Genomic DNA, 13,172 nt, shown 5'->3' on the forward strand with positions numbered 1-13,172 from the left:
CAGTTACTTTTCACTTCCAGTTCAGGCAAAGGCATGGAGGTCATGGTGAGAAGCATTTCCTCTAAAACATGCTTCACACTGGTTGTGATCCAAATAGACAGCTGGTGTATGGGTTAAATTCAGTTATAATACACTGTCAGTGTAGGGAAACACTTTGCAGATAAGGAGAAATGATGCGACACACGAAGGGATGTCATTATTGCTCATAATTCAATTTTAAAGGCAAATGTCTGACACTGTTGAGATGGTGATTTTGAGCACATCTGCAGCCAGAGTTGTGCCTGGATATGATAACTGTCTGGCTTCAGCTGCTGAACAGTTCAATCTGTGGTGCCCTGGATATGTCAGTTTCTTCCTATTTCAAACTGTGGCTTCGATACAAATAGTAAAGCCATCACTGCACCCACTACTGTTGCATGTAGTGAGTATTACAGCCATTAAAATGCATTTGTCACAGCTGTAGTTGCGGCTGCAGCCACAGCTGAGGGTAACTCTGTCTGAAGTCACAACTATATGAACTGCACCATAACACAGTATCATGTAGACAGCTGCTGGTTATGACAACAGAGAGCATCAGTGCAACCTCAGCTATGACTGCTCATATACCAATCTGTACCGATGCATCAAGAAAGGAAGCTGGAGGAGCTGCAGCCCTTTTACTGACTGCTGCCGAAACAAACTGCATGACTGCAGCCTTATTTGGGAAATTATAGCTGCCACAGTGCATGTTACAACTATGGCTAAAATCCAAACACTGACTGTATATCCAGCCACAGCTTCACCATCACAACACAAACTGTTCATATGAAGCTGTAGGAATAAGGCACATATGAAACTAGAATACAGTTATGATTGGGAGGCCATTACCTAATGTAAGTCAATCCAAAAGTTTACAATAGAAATACTTTATTGATCCCCCACGGGAAAATTCTACCACCACCACAACAGAAAAATATAAAAGGAAAAATATGCTACGAAACAAAATGTGTACTTAATTGTAAAATATGCTATCAATGAAAAAAAATGTACTTGACTTAACTGAAATATACACTATAAAGTATCAAATGTGATAATAAAATATACAGTGAGTGAGGAAATCAAAGTCCTGTAATCAGCATTGAAACATGTACAAGTAATGCAATGAGTGCAATACTGTGTGGCAACTCAAAACTAGTCAAAAACTAAGTTAAGCCACAAAATCTAAACTTTTTGCATAGGTAAGTAATGAGAAGAAATGCATTGTGACCTGTGCAGGGCCTCATAGAAAGGAGAGATGATCTAACACCAGGCTAACAAGTCCAAAAAAACAAAACATCCACAGTCCCACAGGCAGGCAGGCCAGGCGGAGTGGGTGACTCCTGGGGCCGGGGCAAATGGTTCACACAATACTAGGGGGCCAAAAACATAATCAGCCTCTCCGCCAACCTATTGGTGAGCCTGCCAGCCCGTGCCAGCATGTCATGAGCCAACTCATAAATCTACCTGAGAAGCTCATCCTGGTGGCCTAACAGCGCCCCCTGGCTGGCAACAGGTGGGCTGCTCTGGCGGTTTATTTAAAGAATATGGCTGAACAGGTGAGTCAGGTGTGTCGATCTGCAGCTGTCCGGCATTCCAGCTAAAAATGGATGATTGGCTGCAGCTGGAAACAGTGCAGAGCATGGAGGAAACCAACAGCAGGAGGGGCAAGCAGGTACCCTGACAGTTTAGCCTTTGCGCTCCAGAACTTAATCTGCAACCAGGGCCACTTGGGGCCCGGTAGGAGTCGGTGGACAGGAGGGGGGACCCGTGTTGAACGTGGGGTTCCTGTGAGAGTACAGTGTGCCCTCAATTGAGTGGGGGTCTTCATGTAGAGGTCTAGTACAAGACTGAGGTGGAATGAGTCTGTGGAAACTAGCAGTTTTCCTGTAATATGAATCATAATTTTGCAATAATATACTATAGATATGAAGATTTTAAAGGCATTTTATTTTGAAATGGCACATCAGATTGACCCCAAATTGAGTGGGGGTCTTCCTGTGGAGGTCTAGTACAAGACTGAGGTGGAATGAGTCTGTGGAAACTAGCAGATTTCCTGTAATATTAATTATAATTTTGCAATAATATGCTATAGATATGTGGATTTTAGAGGGCTTTCATTTTGAAATGCCACATCAAATTGACCCCAAATTGAGTGGGGGTCTTCCTGGAGTGGTCTAGTACAAGACTGAGGTGGAATGAGTCTGTGGAAACTAGCAGATTTCCCGCAGTTCTATATTACCTTAATGTCAAGTATACACAGGCTCCCCTAAATACGAGCGCTTGCTCACTTCACGCCTTTCTCGGCGGTGCTGGATTGCTTCACACCAGTGCTCAAAGCTGCATTAGAAAACCAGACTGGTCTACCTGTACCAGTGAAAGCCCCATCACTTATTTATGGGTGAAACATGAAAAATCCTGCAGTGTGATAACCAAAACAAGCTGGTGAACTTTTTAAAAATCCCCTGTAAATGTGGCTCAAATTGTAGCTAGAATTATTCTTAATAATTTTATTTAAAATAAAGTGCTAAAATGACCTACACGTAATCTGAGTTAAAGCTGCTCCAAACAGTTGTAAGTTGGGAAAACGTGGTGCAGATATTGCAACATAAATTAGATTGGATTTGAGTTTATTTTTCCTGCTGTCTCAGAAACACTTGCATTCTCATAATTACACACGTGGACAAAATTGTTGGTACCCCTCAGTTAAAGAAGGAAAAACCCACAATTCTCACTGAAATCACTTGAAACTCACAAAAGTAACAATAAATAAAAATTTATTGAAAATTATATAATCAAAATCAGCCATCACTTTTGAATTGTTGATTAACATAATTATTTAAAAAAACAAACTAATGAAATAGGGCTGGACAAAAATGATGGTACCCATAACTTAATATTTTGTTGCACAACCTTTTGAGGCAATCACTGCTATTAAACGATTTCTGTATTTGTCAATGAGCGTTCTGCAGCTGTCAACAGGTATTTTGGCCCACTCCTCATGAGCAAACAGCTCCAGTTGTCTCAGGTTTGATGGGTGTCTTCTCCAAATGGCATGTTTCAGCTCCTTCCACATATGTTCAATGGGATTCAGATCTGGGCTCATAGAAGGCCACTTTAGAATAGTCCAACGCTTTTCTCTCAGCCATTCTTGGGTGTTTTTGGCTGTGTGTTTTGGATGGTTGTCCTGTTGGAAGACCCATGACCTGCGACTGAGACCAAGCTTTCTGACACTAGGCAGCACATTTCTCTCCAGAATGCCTTGATAGTCTTCAGATTTCATCGTACCTTGCACACTTTCAAGACACCCTGTGCCAGATGCAGCAAAGCAGCCCCAAAACATTACTGAGCCTCCTCCATGTTTCACCGTAGGGACAGTGTTCTTTTCTTCGTATGCTTGGTTTTTGAGTCTATGAACATAGAGTTGATGTGCCTTACCAAAAAGCTCCAGTTTGGTCTCATCTGTCCAAAGGACATTCTCCCAGAAGCTTTGTGGCTTGTCAACATGCATTTTTGCAAATTCCAGTCTGGCTTTTTTATGAGTTTTTTTCAGCAGTGGTGTCCTCCTTGGTCGTCTCCCATGAAGTCCACTTTGGCTCAAACAACGACGAATGGTGCGATCTGACACTGATGTACCTTGGCCTTGGAGTTCACCTTTAATTTCTTTGGAGGTTGCTCTGGGCTCTTTGGATACAATTCGAACGATCCGTCTCTTCAATTTGTCATCAATTTTCCTCTTGCGGCCACGTCCAGGGAGGTTGGCTACTGTCCCGTGGGTCTTGAACTTCTGAATAATATGAGCCACTGTTGTCACAGGAACTTCAAGCTGTTTAGAGATGGTCTTATAGCCTTTACCTTTAAGATGTTTGTCTATCATTTTTTCTCGGATGTCCTGGGACAATTCTCTCCTTCGCTTTCTGTTGTCCATGTTCAGTGTGGTACACACCTTTTCACCAAACAGCAGGGTGACTACTTGTCTCCCTTTAAATAGGCAGACTGACTGATTATGAGTTTGGAAACACCTGTGATGTCAATTAAATGACACACCTGAGTTAATCATGTCACTCTGGTCAAATAGTTTTCAATCTTTTATAGAGGTACCATCATTTTTGTCCAGGCCTGTTTCATTAGTTTGTTTTTTAAATAATTATGTTAATCAACAATTCAAAAGTAATGGCTGTTTTTGATTATTTAATTTTCAATAAATCTTAGTAAATATGTTTATCATCATAGTACTTTGAATTTGTGCTGAAATATGCTGATAATATTTTAAATCAGTGCAATATATTTTATTAGTTTACTTGCATATTAAAAATTAAAAGGAGAAAATGTGTGTTAAAGATTTTACAGATGAATGTGTATTATATATGTTAACCGGCATTTTTGCATTTTTATTTTTTCTATTTAACCAAGAAAAGAGGAGCAGGTCTTAATTCAAAATTGATTTCTGCAGCTTTTTACTGTATCTTGCCTTTTCTCTGTCAGTTGTCATGGAGATGGCTGAGTTGTTCCATACCTCAGTTCTGTGATGACAGGTGGTTAAATAGGAGTAAGAAATTTGTTCTTCTTATCTGCCTTGAAAAAAGGCTTTTACTGATTTTGCTTGTTCAAAACTCAATATATTAGAGAAGATACTGAAGCTGCAGCTAGTGGACCTTGTGCTGTGGTCATTATTGGCTGTCTTTCACTCACAGTCCATGATAAAGATTTGTTGCCAAAAATGTACTTTAACCTGTGATTATTACTTCTTTCAATAGTCAGGATGACTGAGATGATAATTATGTCAAAGGAATTCACTTTTCTTTTGTTTTCAACCAGATAACTGTTCTGGGAATTCCTGCAGAGGAGTCTTTTGGCGGAAAGGTCAAATTGATCAAGGCGGGGCTTTCGCTGACATCGATCTCGTCAGCAGGATGTGTTACTCCACCCCACTGTCACAGTCACTGTGTACGTTCCGTTTCATTGCTCATATGTATTCACAATTTCAGCCCCATGTCTTTTGTCGTTACTCTGTCTTAATGAAAACCTTCACAAATTAGCCTAGCAACGCTAGACCCATGTTTCTGAAGGCACAAGGGTCTAGGCACGCTCGACAGGGAGGGAGGCGGGCTAAAAGGTTGTCTTTCAAATCACTCTGCAGCAATTGGGTAGGTATACAACCAATCAGTGCAACGAATAGGCTCCTAGAGCGCCGGAAATCAGAGGATGCGGTAGTTCGGTGAAGCATTATTTATACAGTCAGTGGGTGAAGCTCAAGTATATTACAGACATGTTAACAGAAAGATTATTCAGAGTCGGTGCTAATGGAGCTCAACAACTGTTGTCGACCCTGGCAGAGAATTAAATTCGTTGCCGTGTGTTGTCTAACACGGCTCGGCTAGTTGTTTCCGGTTGTTTCTGTCAGAATAGTCGCGTCTCTGTCATCACTTAGTTACGCCCACCTTCTGACTCCACACTTCATGGTGATTGGTCCGGCCAGTTTTAGGAGAATCCAGCCTTGAGCCTTATGGAGGGTAACTAGACCCACCCTGGTAGAGAATTAAATTCGTTGCCGTGGGTTGTCTAGCACGGCTAGGCTATTCACAAATTGTATACCACCCCTAATGTACTGTGCTGATGTTGTACAGGGTTTCGGTGAAATACCATGGGAAAGCATCTCATCTCATGCGTCTGTGTACCCCTGAGAGGGAGTGAACGCCCTGGATCCTGCTGTGCTGGCCTACAACAACATCTCTGTACTCAGACAGCAGCTCAGACCAGAATGGAAGCTTCACAGTGAGGAACACAGAGAAGCAGAGATATCACAAGTTTGAGCTCAAAAGTTGTTGATCTTGGAAGAAACAGACAACAAAACAACCTCACTCAAGACATGTTTGTCTGTGTAGATTCTTCTGTTTCTGGCATTCAACTATCAGGTCTGCGTTCACTTTAATTTTTAAGTGTGTTTTACAGCTGCCTTTACAAAGTACGCACTGTTGCATGCCGTATGCACATAACTTGGACATACTACTTCATCATACACTGCATTGCATACATAATATTTGACCATTTTGCTCAAATTTTTATCATAGTTTGTATAAAATCACCTATCTACGTGTTCTCTGTAAGGTTACTTAAGAGAGACATACTGTATGTGACGCATCTTCTGCTGCACAAAGGATTGTGGGTCAGAATGGCCAGAGAAGCATGCTGGTTTATATACAAACTACATTTTATACACAATCTTTTTCTGGCATATTATACAGTATGATAGTATTGGCATGCACCCAAAACTTTCGCCCATGCTCGCTGCTCTGTGAGGCATTGCTTTGAGCTAAATGCTAAAATCAATATGCTGCGTTGTTGATGTTGAGTTTGTTTGCCAAATTATTAGGTTAGTTAAAGTCCACACAGGCAAGTATCACCAATCAGCAGCCATCTTGGTAACCCTGCTTCACTGCTAAATTGCTGTTTAAAGGTCTAAGAATTGTTTAAATAAACAAGAAGAGAGACATGCAGCTGCAGTGTTAATGGCCATTGTGATGTCAGAACTGCATGTTGAGAATCATCAGTGAAATCGGACAAAAATTTAAAAAAAAATTTCATGACTTTGCTCCAAAAATGTTTAAAAATATATATTTTTTTAAACCCTAGATACAGCTGGGGCTGTGAGCCTAGTGGGAATGTCAAACTATTTGGTCAAAAACCAGAGAACTGGATAATATAGTATAGTTTTGACAGGAATGAGACGCAAATGTCTGAAGATCGATGTTTCATGGTAATCCATCCAGTAGTTGTGACATTTAACTTGAATCCACAAATGGTGGCAAAAGAGGAAAAGGTCAGGAAAAGGTCTACAGTTTATGTTTATCTTCTGGGAGATATGAATGTCTGTGCAGAATTCCACGGCAGTTAATTCAGTTTGTATCAGACAAGTTCTACAAATATCTGTAGCAGTGTCAGTGTACTGAAAATGTGCTCAAATAGAATGATTAAATGATGATGCAGAACTATTACATAGCCTAACTTTACTGTTCAACTGCTGCAATTGTTGGGTGACATTATTGTAACACCAGTTCAGGTGATATTGAGGAGAATTTCAGAACTGACTTGAAGAACAAAGTTAATCATGACAAAGTTTAGTTTAGTAGCTTAGACTATTAATTGACCACCTACAGTAACTGAAATTTGAGGGTAATTGTGTACATGAGACTTTAATGGTTCTTAAATGTTAATCCAGTCAAGGAGAAATATAGAATTATGAACATTTCTTCAATTTAAACCCCCAAACCCTTATGAAGAGGCTATTTAGAGGAAGGCTGCTGTTAACAAACGTAACTAATAGGGTAACTTAACTATAAACGCTACTCGGTTAAGTTGACTATTAGAGTAGGAGGGATATGCGTCACTCTAGAAACCAGTAGCCCTGCTTCAAAGCATACCAGGGGAATTACTCCAGGTAGAAGGAATTTATAAATGTTAGGGCTCAAAATGTGAACAATGGCAGCTGAGGCAGAAGAGTTTTTTACACATTTGTCAATGAAAAATGAACAACAAAACAAAAACAACTAAGCGCACAAAGAAATCCACACACTGAAAAATGAAAGCAACACAAAAGAAACAATGCTGTAATAGTGGGTGAGAGTGACTGAAAGAAATAATCACGAGAAAACACAATATTCTTTGTCCTTTTTGTGATTGTTATCCTTGCAGCGGTTATGTGTGTATGTGTGTGTGTGTGTAACAATTGGTGTGTGTTTTACACTCTGAAAGGGGTCGCACATCTTTCACCCTGCCCAGACCAGATAACAGAGGTAAAAAAATGTCTGAAAAGGCTGATTAAGGAGCTGTAATGACATTTGCCTCTGTAGTCCAAGGTCTAAAAGAAATGAAGCAAATAAGCTGCTGACCCTTTTGTTTAAAGTTTGTCCTTACTTGTTGTTTACATGTTCAGTCCTCACTAAGCAACTTCCTTATCAAATGTTTCACAATGATGGCTGCTCTCCTTCTTGTCCTCCATCTTCCATGCTGTTTCCTTCACTACAAGCATGGAGGGCTGAAACCCAATATTATCCCTGACTACACTGAATTACTGTTCTATTTGCGCACCCCTCACGTTAAGGATATTTGTGACCTGAAGGCCAAAACTGAGGCCTGTCTCGGAGCTGCTGCTGTGGTGACCGGTTGCCTAGTAAGCTTGCTCTTTCTTTTGTTACCTTCGATGCTGGATGTAAAAAAAAAAAAAAAAAGCAGCAGTGGTCAAATCAAGCATTGCATATCTCTCCACCATGACATACAGAGCCTATAAAAGATATTCACTCCCCTTGGAAATGTTCTCCTTTAACTTATTGCTTTTCAACAAATTAACACGGTCATTTTAATTCAACTGTTTTGACAAGGATGTACAACACATACCATGTCAAAGTGAAAGCATATTTCTACAGAGTAATGCAAAGGAAAAAAGGTGATTGCATGAGTTTTCCCTCTCTTTAAAGTGACTCAGCTACTTTAACACAGGTGTAGCCAGTTGGTTCTGTAAGTCACACAATTAGTGAAATGGAGATCATCTGAATGCATCTCAAGTGGCTATAGTATAAAGACCCCTGCATCTGGCAGGTAAAGTCATTGATGAGCTCCTGGTTTTATCTGCAGCATGAAGATGAAAGAATACTCCAGGCAACTCTGTGCAAAGGTTGTTGAACAGCATAAGTCGGGGCATAGATATAAGAGAATTTCCAAGACACTGAGTATCCCTTGGAATACAATTAAATTCATCATTAAGGAATGGAAGGAGTATGACCCAAATCTGCCTTGAGCAGGCAATCCTCAAAAACTGAGGGACTATGCAAGAAAAAGACTAGTGAGGGAGGCCAACAAGACACCTATGATTCCTCTGTGGGAGTTACGAGCTTCAGTGTGCAGACAAAAACTGTTGCCCTGGCTCTTCACTAGTCAACCACTGTTGAAAAAAATATTTGATCTTGACTAGAGTTTGACAGCAGGCATGTGGGAAACTGAAGTCAACCAGACCAAGATTCCGTGTTCTGATAACCATCAGACTAGACGATATGTTTGGTAAACTTCATACTCTACACATTATCACAAACACATCATCCCCACTGTGAAGCACAGTGGTGGCAGCATCATGATTCATGGCAGCAGGCCTTAGGGAAGTGGTGTCAAACATAAGGCCCGTGGGCCAAAACCGACCCGTCAGAAGGTCCGTTTGCCCAGTGAGATGACTTTACAAAGTGTAAAAATTACAAAGGTGAAAATGAATATTTGCTTTGAAAATACTGAAAGACATTGAACACTGTGCAACATAATGTCAGTCAGCAGCTTTGGTATGACTGAGTTTGATTTGGCTGAACCCTATTGTTGATGCACTGCCATAACTTTAATGTATTTTTATGCATAAATTTTAAACATTTATGAGGCAGGGGGGCAACTTAATGAGGTGTGGTGTGTCAGGATTGTTACACAGATGTGTAAATGAATGGAAACTTTAAAGAATTTCTAGATCTTGACAAGTCTAAAATGCTATATTGTTCAGTTCCAGATAGCTGTGACTAAATGCTTTGTCTTTGTAGACGCTGTGATCTGTAAGTTCTTATACACAAATGATAAACTGAAGCATGATATTGTTGAAATTTCACTTAATTTGCTTAAATTTCAAGTTGTTCATACTGATTTGTAAAAAGATTGCTCATTAATTATGAACATTGTCAGAATGTACTTTTTTGCACTAAAGCAAAGGTAAGTATTTGGAGTTGCCATTAGTTTTAGGTTTTTATATTGTGGTGTTGTCCGGCCAACTTGAGACCATATTGGGCTGAATGTGGCCTCTGAACTAAAAGGAGTTTGACACCTCTGCCTTAGAGGGTTTGTAAAGGGAGAGGGTAAAATACTGCAGCAAAGCTTACGGAAATCACGGAAGACGATCTGATGCAGTCTGCCAGAGAACTGTGACTTGAAGGAAGATTTGTTTGACCCAAAGCACAGAGCTAAAACTACACAGAATAAGTGGTTGAATCACAGCCAAGGCCTTAATCTAGTTACAAATTGTGGCTGGACTTGAAAAGGGCTGTTCACTCACAATCCTGCAACATGATGGAGCTTTTCCAAAGAAGAGTGGGTTAAATTGCAGTGTCCAGAGGTACAGCGCTGACAGAGACCTATCGGCACAGACATGATACTGGAATTGTAGCCAAAGGTGCCTCAACTAAATCCTGATTTCAATACTTAAGCAGTCACTTATTTTCTGTTTTATATTTTCAGTTCCCTGACATAACGTTGTACAAATCTGTCGTCACTTTGTCATGAAAGGGTCTTTTTTTGTAAATTCTTGTCTAAAAAGCCAGATAAAGCTGACCATGAATTCATGTTAAAAAGCAATAAAAGGGGTGAACTTTCAAGAGGTTAATGCTTTTTATATGCACTATATGTAATGCAGCGGTGGATTTAACAACTGTTGCATAACATTGCCTTTTTTTTTTAACCTATTCCTGTAATTATGCTCCGAGTACTGTACTACTGTTACATAATTCATCGTTATCTTCGGGCTGCTTTTCTCCTTCGTCTGCACATGCCTCAAGTACTTTTAGCTCACGTTACAGAGCACGAGTGGCCGTGTGAACTGTTGCTACACGACATGTAACGCTGGCTATGCTGTGATCTTACTTGTACGTTTTATGAATGCAGGCATACTTGTGTTTCCTTTAGGTGGAGATAATCTACCCTTCCCCTCCCCGCTCTAACATTCTGCCCAATGCCACTGTACGAAAAAAACGGAGAAGCTTTGGGGATTCAGTTCGAAGAGGCCACAAACCACATCACCAGTGGGTAGAAACACGCATTTTATGAAAACAGACACCCCTGTCTGTCCCCGATCTGTGCAGAAGAAATGTATAAATTATGAAATGTGGAACAGCAGAACTGTGATCTATTTTTTGTTGTTGGTTGAGTCGACACAGAATTGTTATCACAGTGAATTTGTAATTATCTGGCAGCTTCTACAGATTTTGGCAACGTGTCATTCATAGTGCCTGGCATCCACCCTTTCTTCTACATCTGCACTGATGCATTCAGCCACACAAAGGAATACACCAAAGCAGCAGGTGTGGCAGCATGTGACTAATGGGAACAGATGTTTGTTGTAATGAAATTGAATTGCATGAGGATCGGATGATTTCAGCCATCATCTCTCTCCAGGTCACTTGGTTTCGCCTGTTTCCATTTACTCTGTGCTTTATTTCCCTCCACTGCTCTATTTCCTGTGCCAGGAGCTGAAAAGGCCCAGTTGTACACCCTGAGGGCAGCCAAGGCATTGGCTATGACAGCTGTGGATGTCGTGTGCAGCCCTGATCTGCTGAGGGAGGAATTCAGCCTGGCCAAACTGAAACAGGAGATGTGATTAGACGGCACTGATGCAGCTTTGAGAATCTTGCAAATACACTTTACTTGAACGATATTCCTATGACAACCGGTGTGAAAGATGTTTCGTATCTGACGAGTTTGTCAAGGTTGTGCTGAGTTTGAACTCTTTGTGAAAAGAAGTTCTTAGAGTTTTGATGGATAGATCTGAGAAACAACTCAGTACAGAACATAATATTCCATTTATAAGATCACCGTCACCATTTGTAGACTGTCACTGGCTCATGCTTGCCAAGGTTCACTACTGGCTTGGATACTTTTTCTTCTTTCTTGGTTTCTGTGGCCCTATTGAAACCTGTAACCTTGAAGCATTTATAGTCAGTGAATCTTTGATAAAAAACATATCAAATGATGCTATGAACACGTGAAAAGGGTTGCTTATAGAGGTGAACCAACAGAAGTTTTTTATGTCGATGCTTTGACAGTCTTGCCTTTTGAAACTGTCCGGCCAATGAAGCCTTTTTGAAGTGAAATGAATTACCTCCTTTGAGTTTTTCAGCTCTTTACGCTCTCATTCCATTGTTTTGATTCATTGCAGGCAATTATCAGGTAAAACAGACTGCATACTATCAGCTCGACACTGAACAGCATACAGATACAGTTCAGCAACTAAAGCGTCGCATATTTCCCTCAAAATTGGTAGACATCAAAAACAGAGCCACGTAAATCGGATGGCAGCCATTTGACCTCAAAAATGAATGATCGTGTTGTTCTCGTGGATGTAAATGGACTGTTTCTAAATTTGCTAGGTCACCTGATAAATGATAGTTAAAAGAATTAGATTTTAAGAAGCATTTATCATAGAACTGTGCCCAACTATGCCTGCAGCCTCACAGAGCTGCTACAGCCACTGTACTTTTCTTTTTAGATGTTTCACTGGAGTAAATTTCATTCTTTAAAAGCAACTGAATTATACCACGTATACAGAATATAATCTTCCCTCTAAGCTATATTTTCAATTCGGCCGTGAGTTGAGTTCTGCATTTTTTAACAGTCTCACTACTGCTCTCGCTTATTTAAATTTCAGAGTCTACTCTCAGCAGCACACAGGTTGATTTATAACCTTGGCTTCCCAAGAGTGTACACAGTTGTGAAGGAAATTCAGGATCTGGACATCTTTTTGATGCTTTATCCTTTTTCTGCTTCCCTTGATGCGCCAGTGCCTTTGACCCTGTTTTTTTTTTTCTTTTGTTAAAAAATGGTGCACAGAGTTTAAACTGACACCATACCCTTTGGGACATTGATTGGATAATAACAAAGAACAGGAACATTCTTCAATATAATCCGCATTTTTACCTATGAGAAATCAGAGAAATAGATTTTTAAGAAAGACTGTGCAATATATATATTACATTACATACATTACATTAAAAGACTTAATGTAGTACACACACACACACACACACACACACACACACACACACACACACACACACACACACACACACACACACACACACATATATATATATATAATATTTTTTCTTTTTTTACAGACATGTAAGCAGTTAATGGTATTAAAGAATATGCAGTTGATAGGATTCGTTATGAATGCTCATCAGCTTAGACCTGTGCCAAAGAAAAGACCTTAGAGCTGGTTGCAATCCAACGTCTAATAACTGTAAAAGCTTATCCTCTGGGCTTGTTTAAATACACTGTAGAAAAGAGCTGGAAAATGCAATAAAATATGGGACCAAGACTCGAAAGTACGTATGGAAAGATGTTGCCATCTGCTTCAACTGACA

General features: G+C 40.1%; 1 pseudogene; it reads left to right on the forward strand.

Annotated features, from left to right (window-relative positions):
• The first annotated feature begins 1,562 nt into the window (after positions 1-1,562).
• LOC110952793 (peptidase M20 domain-containing protein 2-like) lies at positions 1,563-11,407 on the forward strand (annotated as a pseudogene).
• The last annotated feature ends 1,765 nt before the right edge of the window (positions 11,408-13,172 follow it).

Source organism: Acanthochromis polyacanthus, chromosome 1 (assembly GCF_021347895.1).
Source record: "Acanthochromis polyacanthus isolate Apoly-LR-REF ecotype Palm Island chromosome 1, KAUST_Apoly_ChrSc, whole genome shotgun sequence".
Lineage (NCBI taxonomy): Eukaryota > Metazoa > Chordata > Actinopteri > Pomacentridae > Acanthochromis > Acanthochromis polyacanthus.